General features: G+C 37.7%; 1 long non-coding RNA gene across 1 annotated transcript; it reads left to right on the top strand.

Moving 5' to 3' along the window:
- The first annotated feature begins 6,941 nt into the window (after window positions 1–6,941).
- Window positions 6,942–8,432, top strand: LOC135154110 (uncharacterized). Its single transcript, XR_010293533.1, has 3 exons — window positions 6,942–7,031; window positions 7,423–7,542; window positions 8,010–8,432. It is a non-coding gene; the product is annotated as an uncharacterized LOC135154110 (long non-coding RNA).
- Window positions 8,433–13,523: the final 5,091 nt, after the last annotated feature.

The following is a 13,523-nucleotide window of genomic DNA, read 5'->3' as shown; positions in this document are numbered from 1 at the left end:
CGAAGTGATAAACAGGGGCGGCCGAACGAAGATAAAAGTGGGGGGGGGGCACTAGGGGAAAACGGCACATTTTCTTTAGAAAAGGGCACTATCTTAAAACAAAAAAATAACTTATCTACATTAGTGTAATGAGCCAAGATTTTTGAGTGGGCTAGATAACTATGTCGTATCACGTAAAATTTATGAGCAGTTGCGAGCAAAAATCTTGACATTCCTATAACGAAAATCCATTTTTGTGATAGATTTTGACATGATATTCAGAAAATAAAGTCATATTTCACCCCCCCCCCATCTGTACGCCACTACAAAAACATACAAAAAATGAGAATATTGTTTAATTGTTTCAAAGGGGCACTCGTTAACACATGGAACGGGTCCTTCTCAGGTGAAAGAAGGGACACAGAACATGTTCATGAGGGGTACTTTTCTTGGGTAAAAATGGGCACTGATATACGAGAAAGGACACCTATAAGGAGGCACTAGCGTACCTAAGGGGGGCAGGCTGCTCCCCCCCCCCCCCCTTGACGGGTCACAAGCACACAAAAAAGCGAAAAAAGGAAAATAAAAAAGGAAAAAGGAAAGAGAGAAAGGGGGGAGGAGAAAGAGTTTAAGAGAAAGGGGAAAACAAAAACTGGACTGCAGACTGTCGGAAAAAATATAAACTGTCGGGCACACGGGGCTGTTCCAACTGATTCGCTTTTTTAGTTCCACCATCTTTGTCGGTAAATGTCAATTAAACTGTACACTCACTTTTATCGGAAAATTGTGATTTTTACGCAATGCAACTTTTAGAGCTCTCTGTACCGATAGTGAGGACGGACTGGGCTGACCGGGGACAGGAAAAAGGTAGAGAACAACTTTTACGAAATTTAATTATACCAATAAAAATTACGCGCGTAGCGCTCGCATCAACTTTTTAGTTGGATACCTAAAATAAATGTCTAGTTTTCAGGTTGAAATATCATAAATTTTCAGCTCGCACTTCGCGCTCGCGTCAATTGATTAGTTAAAAACCAATTTGTTCACGGTTACAAAAAGTGCTTATAATATCCCGTTCTCAGGCCGGAATATCACAAATTTTAGCTCGCGCTTCGTGCTCACATATAACTGATATATACATCCTGTTCATAGTTAAAAGAAGTGCTTAGAGTGTCCGGTTTTCAGATCGGAATATAAAATATCAAAAATATATCATTAGAAATTAATTTGTTCACGGTTAAAAAAATTGCTTAGAATATCAAGTTCTTAGGTCGGAATATCAAAAATTTCAGCTCGAGCTTCGCATTTGCATAAAATTCCATTCTGTTCATAATTAAATGAAGTGCTCAGAATGTAAATTTTCAGGTCGAAATATCAAAAAAATTTAGCTCGCGCTTCGCGCTCACACCAATTAATCGTTTTAAACTACCAACTTGTTAATAGTTTAAAAAAAAAGTGCTTAGAATGTCCACTTTTCAGGGGGGAATATCTCAAATTTTCAGCTCGCTCTTCGCGCTCGCATCAATTAATAATTAAGTTAGAAACCAATTTGTTCATGGTTACTAAAAGTGCTTAGAATATCCAGTTCTTAAGTCGGAATATCAAAAGTTTTAGCTCGTGCTTCGCGCTCACACCAATTAATTGTTTTTAACTACCAACTTGTTCATAGTTTAAAAAATAAAGTGCTTAGAATGTCCACTTTTCAGGGGGGAATATCTCAAATTTTCAACTCGCTCTTCGCGCTTGCATCAATTAATAATTAAGTTAGAAACCAATTTGTTCATGGTTACTAAAAGTGCTTAGAATATCCAGTTCTTAAGTCGGAATATCAAAAGTTTTAGCTCGTGCTTCGCGCCTGCACTACTGTTTAGAAACCCATCCTGTAAAAATGTTTAAAATGTCTAGTGTCCAGTAAGGAATATCGAAAATTTTAGCTCGCGATTCGCGCTCGCATAATTCATTAAGGAAGATACCCATCCTATTCGTAATTAAGTGCACAAATTTTTTTTGAAAGAATTCAGCTCCCGCTTCGTGCTCGCAATTAATTTTTAAAACTGATTCCAATATCAAATACCTCTTTTATAACGTCTCCAAATGGGCAGAATTGGGAACATAATGTAAACACCTTCAAAGAGGAATAAAATAAGTATTTTATTATAAACATTGCAATTACCAATTGATTAGAAATATATCGATCACGATCCAATACATTTTATGTCTGGAATGATATACACAAAAAAAGAATTAATTTCGACAATAAAGTGCAATCGCCCGATAGCAAATATCAGTAGTAGCAAGATCCCAGCTGTTTTATTGGGCACCCCCTGGGTCACCTTTCCCACCTTCAGTGCCACTGCCAGACCTACACATCTAAACGTGTATGGGGGTGGGCTGCAACTGCGAGGTGCCCAAATATCCTCGTGTATGGTAATTTTATGGCCGAATGTATAATTTCTGCACGTTTCACATCATGTAAAAAGGCTAAATAATAATTGACAAAAATGTTCGCTCGCTTCGCTCGCTCGGAAATTAAAAACTGAAGTTGATATTTGGGCAATGATTATTAGCCCCCCTTGAAAAATGTGTGCCTATATACGTCCGTGCCTACTACCCCCCCCCCACCTTGCTCATCCTTGTCGCTTCCCCCCCCCCCCCCCCCCCCCCCGACGAAATATGCCAGGTACGCCACTGATCATGCTGATATGCAACGTTTGCTTATCAAAAACACTTCAAAGCACATGAATCAGTTTGGGGTCTTTAATTATTTCCAAAACTCGATGTATGAATAAATCAGAACAAAGATGATATCAGCCCCCCCTTGAAAAAATTGTGCCTATATACGTACATGCCTACTACCCCCACCCTGCTCATCCTTGTCTCTTGCCCCCCCCCCCCTGACGAAATATGCCAGGTTCGCCACTGTAAGGAGGCAAAGGGGCACTTACTAACGGCATAAAACGGGTAATTCTCAGGTATGAAAGGCGCACAGAACACGTTCGTGAGCAGGGGCGTAGACAACGGGGGGGATGAGGGGGATGCATCCCCCCCACCTCACAAGGTGGGGGGGGATGGCATGTACAATCATCCCCCCCAGGTTTTGGGGAATGATATTTGGTTACTTAATAAGTCATAATGATGATAATAATAGTAATAATAATAATGATAACAATTATAATATTAATAATAATAATAATTATGATGATGATAATAATAATCCTCATCATTATTGTAATTGTGTTTATTGTTATTAGCCGCATTCACACGGTGAAAGCCAATTCAGACGGTAAAAAAAGTATTTACTGGGCAGGAACGAAAAGAGGCGCAAGATATTTGGTTTCTAAGACACAAATTTGCAAGACTACAAAAGTAAAACTGACTAAGAGACCGATATGTTTGTTTGTTGAGCCATGAATGCTCCTTAAGTAAGTTTACCAACTTACCGCATGTCTCTATTATCTGATTAGCAACTGTTAATCAAGCTGTTTTTGGTATGGGAATGAAGCAACAACTTTTTTCTTTTCATCGAGACTACTTTTCAGGCACGAACCGAGTACTAGCAATACCTTCTCATATATGATATGTATTATATTTATTTATTTATTTATTTATTAGTTTATATCAGATTATATTACAGGTATATGATATTTATATATATATATATACATTATATGCATTTATTTATTTATTTATTTATTTATATATTTATATACACGTTATTTTCTCAAGTCGGTTTTTATTGAAATACATGTGTGGTCTGGCCCACTCGTGTTATAGGCATTATACATTGTGTGAAAAATGCATCAGCGCAATCTAAAACAGAATAGAAAATGAATGTGATACAACAGTATACATAATAATTCGTGACAGAGAGTACCATACTACTATCTTTATAACAAGTATTATTCAAACAAACATATATAATTATGTATAATCATGAATTGTTCAACTTCATGCTCCCACTATATGACTATTGTTACACTAATACTGATATCAGGACTGACTGGTATACATTATTTTGTTGTTAAGCTTGCAGCAGCTACATCTTTTCTGTATTGTTAACTATTTATTTATTTTTGTTTTATTTAAGATGCACTTTGTTTTGTATTCATTTAAAGTATGTTGATTGATGCATGAAGACATAAGTTTGAAATGTTTAAAGAAGTTTGTTTCATGTAAAGCGCAGTGTGAATTTACCCTGTCTTGAAATGCGAGATAAAAGGAACCTATTAGTATTAGCATTATTATTTGTATTAGTATTATTTTTTATTTGTATTATTATCATTATTATTATTATTATTATTATTATTATTATTATCATTATTATTATTATCATTATTATTATTATTATTATTATTATTACTATTATAAGACTGAGATCAAATAGAAGTAAATAATGCCCTAATTTGAAACGATGCAATGCCGTTATGGTTCCGATTTCTTCACAAACTTACAGAGCAGTATTTTTACTCCATGGATCATAGTGATACTGTTTATGCTTTTTGTATCTGTATGTTAATGAGCCGCCAGCTAATATCCATCTATGGATACTATGCCTGTTTCTTTGAGGTAAAAAAAAAGCATAGTATGTACGTATTCATTATGCTTTATAATGAACAGACATATTGTTATTTGTTTGTTGGTTATGTGTTCTATTCACAAATGGCCACAGAGGCTGTTTTCATTCATAACCACATACCCATATCAAGACAACAAAGACTATACCTGCGTGTACACAGTTGACATTGGTTTTTTTTCTGAAGAGGTGTAACAGCAAAATTCACAGAGATAAATAAATACGTAGTGTGGTTCAATATGCAATACTATGTGTCAGTCCATTCTGTATTCGTATGCCACGGTGTGTAGATCTTGTCGATGTATGTCTGTCCCAAAGACCTTATAATATATTACTAGACCGAAAGCTGCGTGCGCGTTCAGCACAAAACAAATGAGATTAGGCTCCGCCTACCGCGATCATTTGAAGACAAAAATAAGCCCTCATTGACATTCATGAGCATGAAGATATTCATAATCCGGCCTTTTCATTGGCTAAGAGCGTCATTAATACGCGATTTCCCCGATTCTTTGTCATCGATACTAGTGGTATCGTGTTACAAAAATAATTATTCATTTGACCTCATTACGTCATCTAATTTATTCATTCTGAAACTTTTCTTTCCACACACAAAATGGACCTACGAACACTCCGGTGAGTACGTATAAATTGATATAACCACATTAATTCAGTGGACTATTTACACATTTCACACTGTATTTTGTGATCTTAGGTTATTTCTTTAACAAATTAGAGAGTTTGCTATCATTCTTCTGTTAAAGGAAAGCAGAATTTGGTCTTTGAAATTGAAGTTAGATTGTCATCGTCGCCCAGTGCAGCCTGTATGTTGCTTGCAGTGTATTTTGTACGGGCTCCTAGCCGGCTGGGAATCGAGAGATAATCGGGCTGGTTTGATTCACCTCAAACAAGGACCAACCCACGATTGATTAAAAGAAGAAGAATGAGGCTTTTTTTTGTACACTGTAACGTTAGATCTACAGGGAGATCTGCATCTATCTTCAGTAGATCGAGACTCAGTCAGGAATAAACTGTGAAGCGGAGTGTGGATGAAAATACGCCTGTCATTGTGTCAGGCCTCACTTTGTTTCAGATATCAAATTTATTTTGCATAACTTCAGGCTTCTGCATTTAGCCCCCACCATTTTAACTCTTATTGTTAATGTTATTCATAAATATATAGACTCGGTCTTAGAGATAACATGCTGCTCTGCATGTTTGTCTTATTATCAATACATCTATGACCTAAATCTTCTTAATCCTAGGCCCTACTTACTTTATACTTAGATCTAGGCTACCGTATATCGAGGTTTTTTACCTGACTGCTAAGAAAGCACGAATGCCTGTGAGCAAGCAACCAGGGGACCGACAGCTTAAGGTCCTCTCCGAGGGACCTGGTAATGAGGATAAATGCCTTACCAAAGGGCACTAGCGCACCACTTGGGAATCGAACACGGGTCACCGGAATCCGAAACCCCCGCTCTACCGACTGAGCTATCGCGCCTCCAACCCTCGATACTTACCCCCAGGGCTTCTGATCTAGGACTAGGTCTGTAATTTAGGCCTAGATCTAGGTCTGGGCCTAAACGACTCCGTACCGTACTTTACTTTTATTTATTCATTGATGCTATCAAGAGCTAGGCCTACCTAATTAAAATCTAGTCTAACTTATACTTTCCCAACCCTCGATACTTACCCCCAGGGCTTCTGATCTAGGACTAGGTCTGTAATTTAGGCCTAGATCTAGGTCTGGGCCTAAACGACTCCATTTACATGTACGAGTATGACTGTCAGTGGACCAAGGAGTCGGACTAGATCTAGATCTACTCTCGGTCAATAATGGCAATGAAGTCTTAGCCAGGAATAAAAGTCAAAGTCAGACATCAAAAATTTCTAAACCGATATAGGGTTTAGAACCGAAGCTTTACTTTCTTGGTCTAGATAGATCGAGAGTCCATCGTTAGTCTAGATCTAGACCTAATTTAGATACATGAACGAGACTCAATGCTGTGCGACAGCATTGAGTCTCGTTGGACTAGATCTATACTTTCTTACAAATAGATCTAGACCTAGTGCATGAGATTATGAAATTATGTTAAAATCTAATGAAATAAGATTCGGAAATAAAAATATCCAGATTTTTTTTTTTGGGGGGGGCAGACATGTGAAAAAATTTAGAGAAACCTAAAATTCAGAAAGCGAGGGCCAGAAGCGACCAATATTACCTAGGGCCGTTAAATGCATTTTCTAAAGTAAAATTGAAGGATGTCATGCAATTCTCTTTTTGATGAAGGTTTTCACATTTCAGCTCTTACCCAAACCCCTCCCCCTATACGGCCATGAAAAAGATCACTTCTTATTATTGTTCTCTCCTTTCACAAACAGGTTGAGCTTGAAGAACAAGAAAAACAGTAGAGGTCTACCTATATGGTTCAAGATGATGATCATAAGTGCATGCATCATTTTGCAGATTCTCATCCAGGTATAAAACTTAAACTAACCCATACAAAATTACAGATACATTACATGCATTGAATGTTAACCATGTTTACATTAAATAAAAATAATCTGAGCCACAAAGAGGTAGGATCTGTAATGAATGTACACTTCTTAAATATACAGGCTCTCGAGTCTAAAATAGAACCAATGCCAAAAGTTATGTACCTTGGGCAAATTTATAAAATAAGGTCATGTCCTTGATCTACTAGTAATTAAATGGCCTTTTATTTCCTATTTGTTTATAAACAAAGCAATATTTATTTTTCATATTTTACCAAATTCATTTTATGCATTCTTTAGTGTGATATTCATATTTCATATTTGTAGATTAACATTTTTTTTTAAATCTTGTTATTTTACATTTTGTCCAATAGGATGATGCAGTTTTACAATTTCCATGGAGGTGATTGATGATGATAAATAATTGGTGAAGTAGGCCTAATAGAACAGCGACTAGACCACAAAGAGAAATACAACCTACAGCAGTTATATGAGTGAGTTAATTAGTGAATATTTTTAATAATGGAGGTTGTTCACATTTTTTTGGCAACAAATAGACCTGCCTTTGAAAAACCCATTTCAATTTTGTTTTTAGATTATAGTTAGTGTCGTTTTTAATCACAGATCAAAATATTCTGTGCAAAAAACATATCAACTTTAATTCTGACTATTTATATAATTTACATATGTTGATTCATATTTATGAGAAATCTCTGGCATTTTTTCATAGAGTACATGTAGTGATAATGGAGAGTGGTATGTAAACTGCATAGAACAGGTTTAAGTGATATGCTTTATAGAAGTACAAGTTTATAATTAGTAGAAGTAAGATTTCCTGTTATGTGTTGAAGAAACATATATATGTATAGTCTCACTTTTCTTAAAACATTTAAGTTACATAAATCACGACAATTTTAATTTAAATTCATTGATTTTCTTTCTCTATTTTTTCAATCTGCAGGCCAGGTGTAACAGATGTTTTCATTCAAGAAATCCAACAATTCAACATTGAAGAGTCTGACTTAGGAACCACTTGATGAAGATGGAAAAGGTTTTTTTTTCCAAGTCCAATTTTTCACAAAAAAATAATTATTATCACAACCCCAAATTCATGACGTATGAAATTTCTTGTTGATTTTCATTAAAACTGGTTGCAAAAGGAGAAGCTATAAACATACAAATAGGAGCGGCGGAGTGAAGTTGAAAGTGGGGGGGGGGGCATAGGGACAATGCTGTATTACATGAAATTTTTAAGAAGTTGCGAGCGAGCAAAATTTTGACATTTTTAAAAAGAAAATCTAAAATATTCAGAATGATATATTTCACCCTTTTCTTTCCTTTTCTCTTTTTTTCTTGGTCGTGATTTTTTTTTTTTTTTTTTTTTTTTTTTTTTTTTTGGGGGGGGGGGGGGGGGGCAAGAGTCCTTCAAGCCCCCCTCCATCTGTACGAAACTGCTTATATACCCCACTCATGAATTATTAAACTTAATGCACAAAGGATTTCCTTCATAAGTATATTATCGAAATGAGAATATTGTTTTCTTGTTTCAAAGGGCAATCGTCATGGTGACCATAAAACGGGTCCTTCTCAGGTGAAAGGGGCACAGAACAAGTTCTTTAGGAGCACTTTTCTTGGGTAAAAGGGGGCAGTGATTCGAGAAAGGGCACTTACAAGAAGGCAAGGGGGCACTCTTTAACACATGAAACGGGCCCTCAGATGAAAGGGCACAGAACACGTTCCGGGGGGGGGGGGGTGCATTTTTGGGTAAAAAAATTGCATACAAGGAAGAGCACTTGGTAACACCTAAAACAGGTTCTCGTCAGGTGAAAGGGACACAGTACACGTTCGTGAGGGGGCATTTTTCTTGCATAAAAAGGCACTTTTCAGTGCTTCAAGAAGTAGGGGGAACTGTGCCCCCCCCCCCCCTCCCCAGGATCGCTGCCCCAGCATACAAAAAAATTATTTTGGTTCAAAGTATTAACATACGCTTAAGATACGCTTAATTCGAGAAAGGGCACTTACAAGAAGGCAAGGGGGCACTCTTTAACACATGAAACGGGCCCTCAGATGAAAGGGCACAGAACACGTTCCGGGGGGGGGGGGGGCATTTTTGGGTAAAAAAATTGCATACAAGGAAGAGCACTTGGTAACACCTAAAACAGGTTCTCGTCAGGTGAAAGGGACACAGTACACGTTCGTGAGGGGGCATTTTTCTTGCATAAAAAGGCACTTTTCAGTGCTTCAAGAAGTAGGGGGAACTGTGCCCCCCCCCTCCCCAGGATCGCTGCCCCAGCATACAAAAAAATTATTTTGGTTCAAAGTATTAACATACGCTTAAGAAAAAGGTAAAGCTTAATCCTCTGATAATGTGATATTTTTTTATGGCTAATTAATAAAATTCACCACTAACCAGAGAATTCCTTTATGTCTTTCATTTGTGTTCATATAGTATTTGTACAGAGCTAAAATGAAAGGGATTTGGAATTGGCAAAATTGAAAATGAGATGAAGATCGAGAGAGGGAAAGAGTGATGAGAAGTGGGTTGAAAAGAGATGAGAAAGAAATGGAGGGGCACATATGAAGAGATAATTTAGAGGGGGTGGTAAGAGAGCTAGAATGTGGGAAGTAGGAACAAAAGGGGTGGAGGAGAAATAAGACGAGATTTATGGAAACCAGGAGACAGATAACAAGTGGGAAAAGAAGAAGGAAATATATGAAGAGTTTAGTTGCACAAGGGGTTAGGACCATTCCGAGAAAAACCAAGTTTTTATTCTCACTTATTGCAATATTTTTATGAGAAACTAAATTGGCAAAAAGAAGCTGCTGAAAACTGCTTATCTAATAAAAGAGAGCCAATGGAGTAAATTAGAAAGTCAAAAAGGGGCCTAAATTGTCATGATGTACAACTCTATCATGTGAACAGTGAACATAAAATTGGGTATAAAAGAAATCTACCTGTCTTCAATTTTTTCTATATACTTTAAAAAAAATATCATTGTGTACCTAACCCCTTTTGCAAGTAAATTGAAGTGAATCCAATCTCTTTTGATTAAAAAAGTGATTTTTTTTTTGCCACTTCCATTCACGTTTTCATTTGAATTTCAAATTTCCTTTGGTATCATCAGAGTGACTGAAAATTTAGAGGTTTAGAGACAGAAAACAATAAAATATATGAAAAATGGACCTAACCCCTTTGACAAATGAGTTCTAACAGAAGAGTTTCTGTTGCAAAAGGGGTTAGGTCCACTCCCAGAAAATAATTTTTTTTTAATTCTCCCACATTGCAATATTCTTATGCGAAACTGAATTTTCATGATACCCTACCATGAGAACATAAAATTGGGTATAAAAGAAATCTACTTGTCTTCATATTTTTGTAGATATTATTTTCCAAAAAAGTCTGTGTGGACCTAACCCCTTTTGCAACTAAACTGAAATGGACCTAACCCCTTTTGAAAAAAAGGTGATTTTCTTTGCCATATTAGTTCAATTTCACTTTTTAATAGGAATTTCAACTTTTCTATGGTATCATCTTATATAGCTACTAAAAATCTATACATTAAGACATAAGAATCAAGTTTGATGAAAAATGGACCTAACCCCTTTTGAAAATGTGCTCTACATATGTAGGAGAAAGGCGGCACAAAAGAATTTTGAGTGGGAAAATTATTAAATGAAAAAAAAACAGAGTAAGAAATGCTGGAGAATAAAGGGGACAGGAAACGTATTAAACATGATAAACTGGGGCCCGTTTCATCATGAGTTACATGTATGGTAACTACGATGGTATAACCAACCAATCATAATCAAGGTTACCACGGTAATCACAATAATTGCAATGTTTTTAAATAGCTGTAATTCATTATGAAACGGACGCCAGATGAGAAAGAACGCACGGGGATCCATGAAGATTTTTTTTTTTGCTTCTCGAAATTTGTTTCTAACAAGAAATGTACTCTTTAAGTGGTGACAGTTATCTTTTTTCAGTAACCATAGTCTCAACCAGTGAAAATTACCATCAAATTTTAATAACCGGTTTTGCCCCCACCCCCGCCCCCCCCAAAAAAAAAAACTTTTAGGTCAGTACAACAGCCCCTTTGATCTTTCCGCGGCCTCTGCCGGCTATAATTTAGAGTTGAGATTCTTTACATTTGTTAAAAACTAAGATTGCTGTATATCTTAACATGTGACAATTTAGGGATGGCAAAAGCACTAGAGACCTCTTTACCTAATCACGACTTGATCTATTCTTTTCATCTTCCCTTTTGGAATTGGTGTATAAGACGCAATACAAACAATGCTTTGTTTTTAAGTGATATCGATTGTGATATCGATACTTTATAGAGCGCAACGTATCGTCTCAGATTTGCGCTTGCTTGATTCGCTGAATCCTTCGCGTCACGAGCGCGTAACAAAATGAATACATTAATGAATTTGCCAAGTTGACCTTTGTCATTGCGCTGATGTGCGTATTGTCTAATACACGTACAAAACCACAGTTGACGAGGGAGCATCGTACGAAATTAATATTAATGAGGGCTTATTTTAGCTTCTAATGGATTAAACAAAATGGCGGTAGCTTCGGGGGCTTGGTCTGTCCATTCAAGGCGTAGTATGTGTGTGGTGCGCGCACCCGTGTGTGTGTGTGTGGGGGGTGAGTATGTGTGTGTGTGCGTGCGCGCTTGTGTGTGTTATTTTACCTCATTAAGTATGCATCAGATTGCACGATTTCAAGTTCAAAATTGCAAAAGCTCCCTACCGTGGGAGGGGGGACACCCCCCTCCCACACCCTCCCCCCGCTCGGTCGCTTCGCTCCCTCGCTCGGGCGCTTCGCGCCCTCACTAGCGTTGGCAGCCCAGTCATCCCCCCCAGGTGTACGAACCTGTCTACGCCACTGTTCGTGAGTGGCATTTTTCTTGGGTAAAAAGGGCACTGTTCGAAAAAGGGCACTTAAAAGAAGGCAAGGGGGCACTTGCTCACACCTAAAACGGATCCTTCTCAGGTGAAAGGGGCAAAGAACTTACGTTCGTGAGGGGGATTTTTTTTTTTTTAATTGGCACTGATACGAGAAATGGCACTTGCTATCACATTAAACGGGTCCTTTCTCGGGAGATAGGGGCACAGATCACGTTCAAGAGGGGGCATTTTTGGTAAAAAAAATTATACGAGAAAGGATACTTGGTGCTCCGACAAAGATAACAGTTTTTCCTTGTTGTTGCACGATCGATCTCTTGGTGTCTTGCGAGCATTCGCAGTCGTTGTAGACGATTGCACGAACTCGAGGTGGTCGTGGCTGGTCGCATCTGAACTTTGAACATGTTCAAAATCCAAACGCGATCAAATACGATCGATTCACTCGCATCAGATCAAACTATCGGTCGGGCGATCATCGTGTGAGTGTTGTTCAACGTTCTACGACTTGATGCGAGAGGTGGCACAACTAAGTAGTCGCATTTAGTCGACTGGAGGTCGTACAACACTTGCACATGTGCTATACTATAGCGACCTATAGAGACCAGTCTTGCGACCGGGTGCGATAATATATAGGCCATAGGACTTTTGCAAGACCGATCGCAACACGGCTTACAACATTGCACTACTTTTGCATTCGCATGTATGCGACCGTTCCTCGGTGTTACAAAATAGGAGTTAAGAATAAATAAAAGAAAGGGCAAAGAATATAAGAAAAAAATGTAATATAAACTGCACGAAATTAAAAAGGGCAAGATAAGTTCATATTTTTGTCTATTAAATCACAAATCAAACTTTTCCGAAATAAAACCTAGAGAAAATAGCGTAAAGGACATTCCTCCCTCAACAAATAGTCCCATATATATGTCGACTCTCACGACTATGCAATCATTCGTGCAACTATTGAGACTGATATGAAACCACTCGCAACCACTCGTGCAACACTCGCATGTTATCGCACGACCACTCGCACAATACGAGCATATGCAACGTACTCGTGCACGGGGTTTACTGGTTGCTTTTGTTGTACGACAGCTGTTGCATTTGTGTAAGCCTCTGTGCGATCTTATGAGATCAATAGCGATTGGTGCCTGATGCCGCCTGTCGCACGACCAAAAGGTCGCAAATGGTCGTACGTCAATTGTGAAAGGGGCTTAAAGGATAGAATAGCTCGTGCGATCGTTTGCGATCACTTGGTCACAATATTTATGTTGCACAGAATCGCAACGGTTGTAAGCAGTCGCACCACTAATTGTGAAAGGGGCTTTAGCGATTGCTTGAACTTACAAGCAAAAGCATTTGCTCTCTCCTTTTAATGTATACGGAATGAAGCAAAAAGCATTCGACAGTATATGGAGGAATGGTCTGTTTTATAAAATGCTGAAATATGGTAAAGGAAGCAATTTTTATGAGATTGTAACTAATATGTATAAAAAAAACTTAAGTGGAGTGTAAAGCCCCTTTCAAAATTGACGTACGACCTGTTTACGACCACCTGCAACAG

The sequence above is a fragment of the Lytechinus pictus genome, chromosome 5, assembly GCF_037042905.1.
Source record: "Lytechinus pictus isolate F3 Inbred chromosome 5, Lp3.0, whole genome shotgun sequence".
NCBI lineage: Eukaryota > Metazoa > Echinodermata > Echinoidea > Temnopleuroida > Toxopneustidae > Lytechinus > Lytechinus pictus.
The sequence above is the reverse complement of the archived record's forward strand: the minus strand, read 5'-3'. Positions and strand labels throughout refer to the sequence as shown.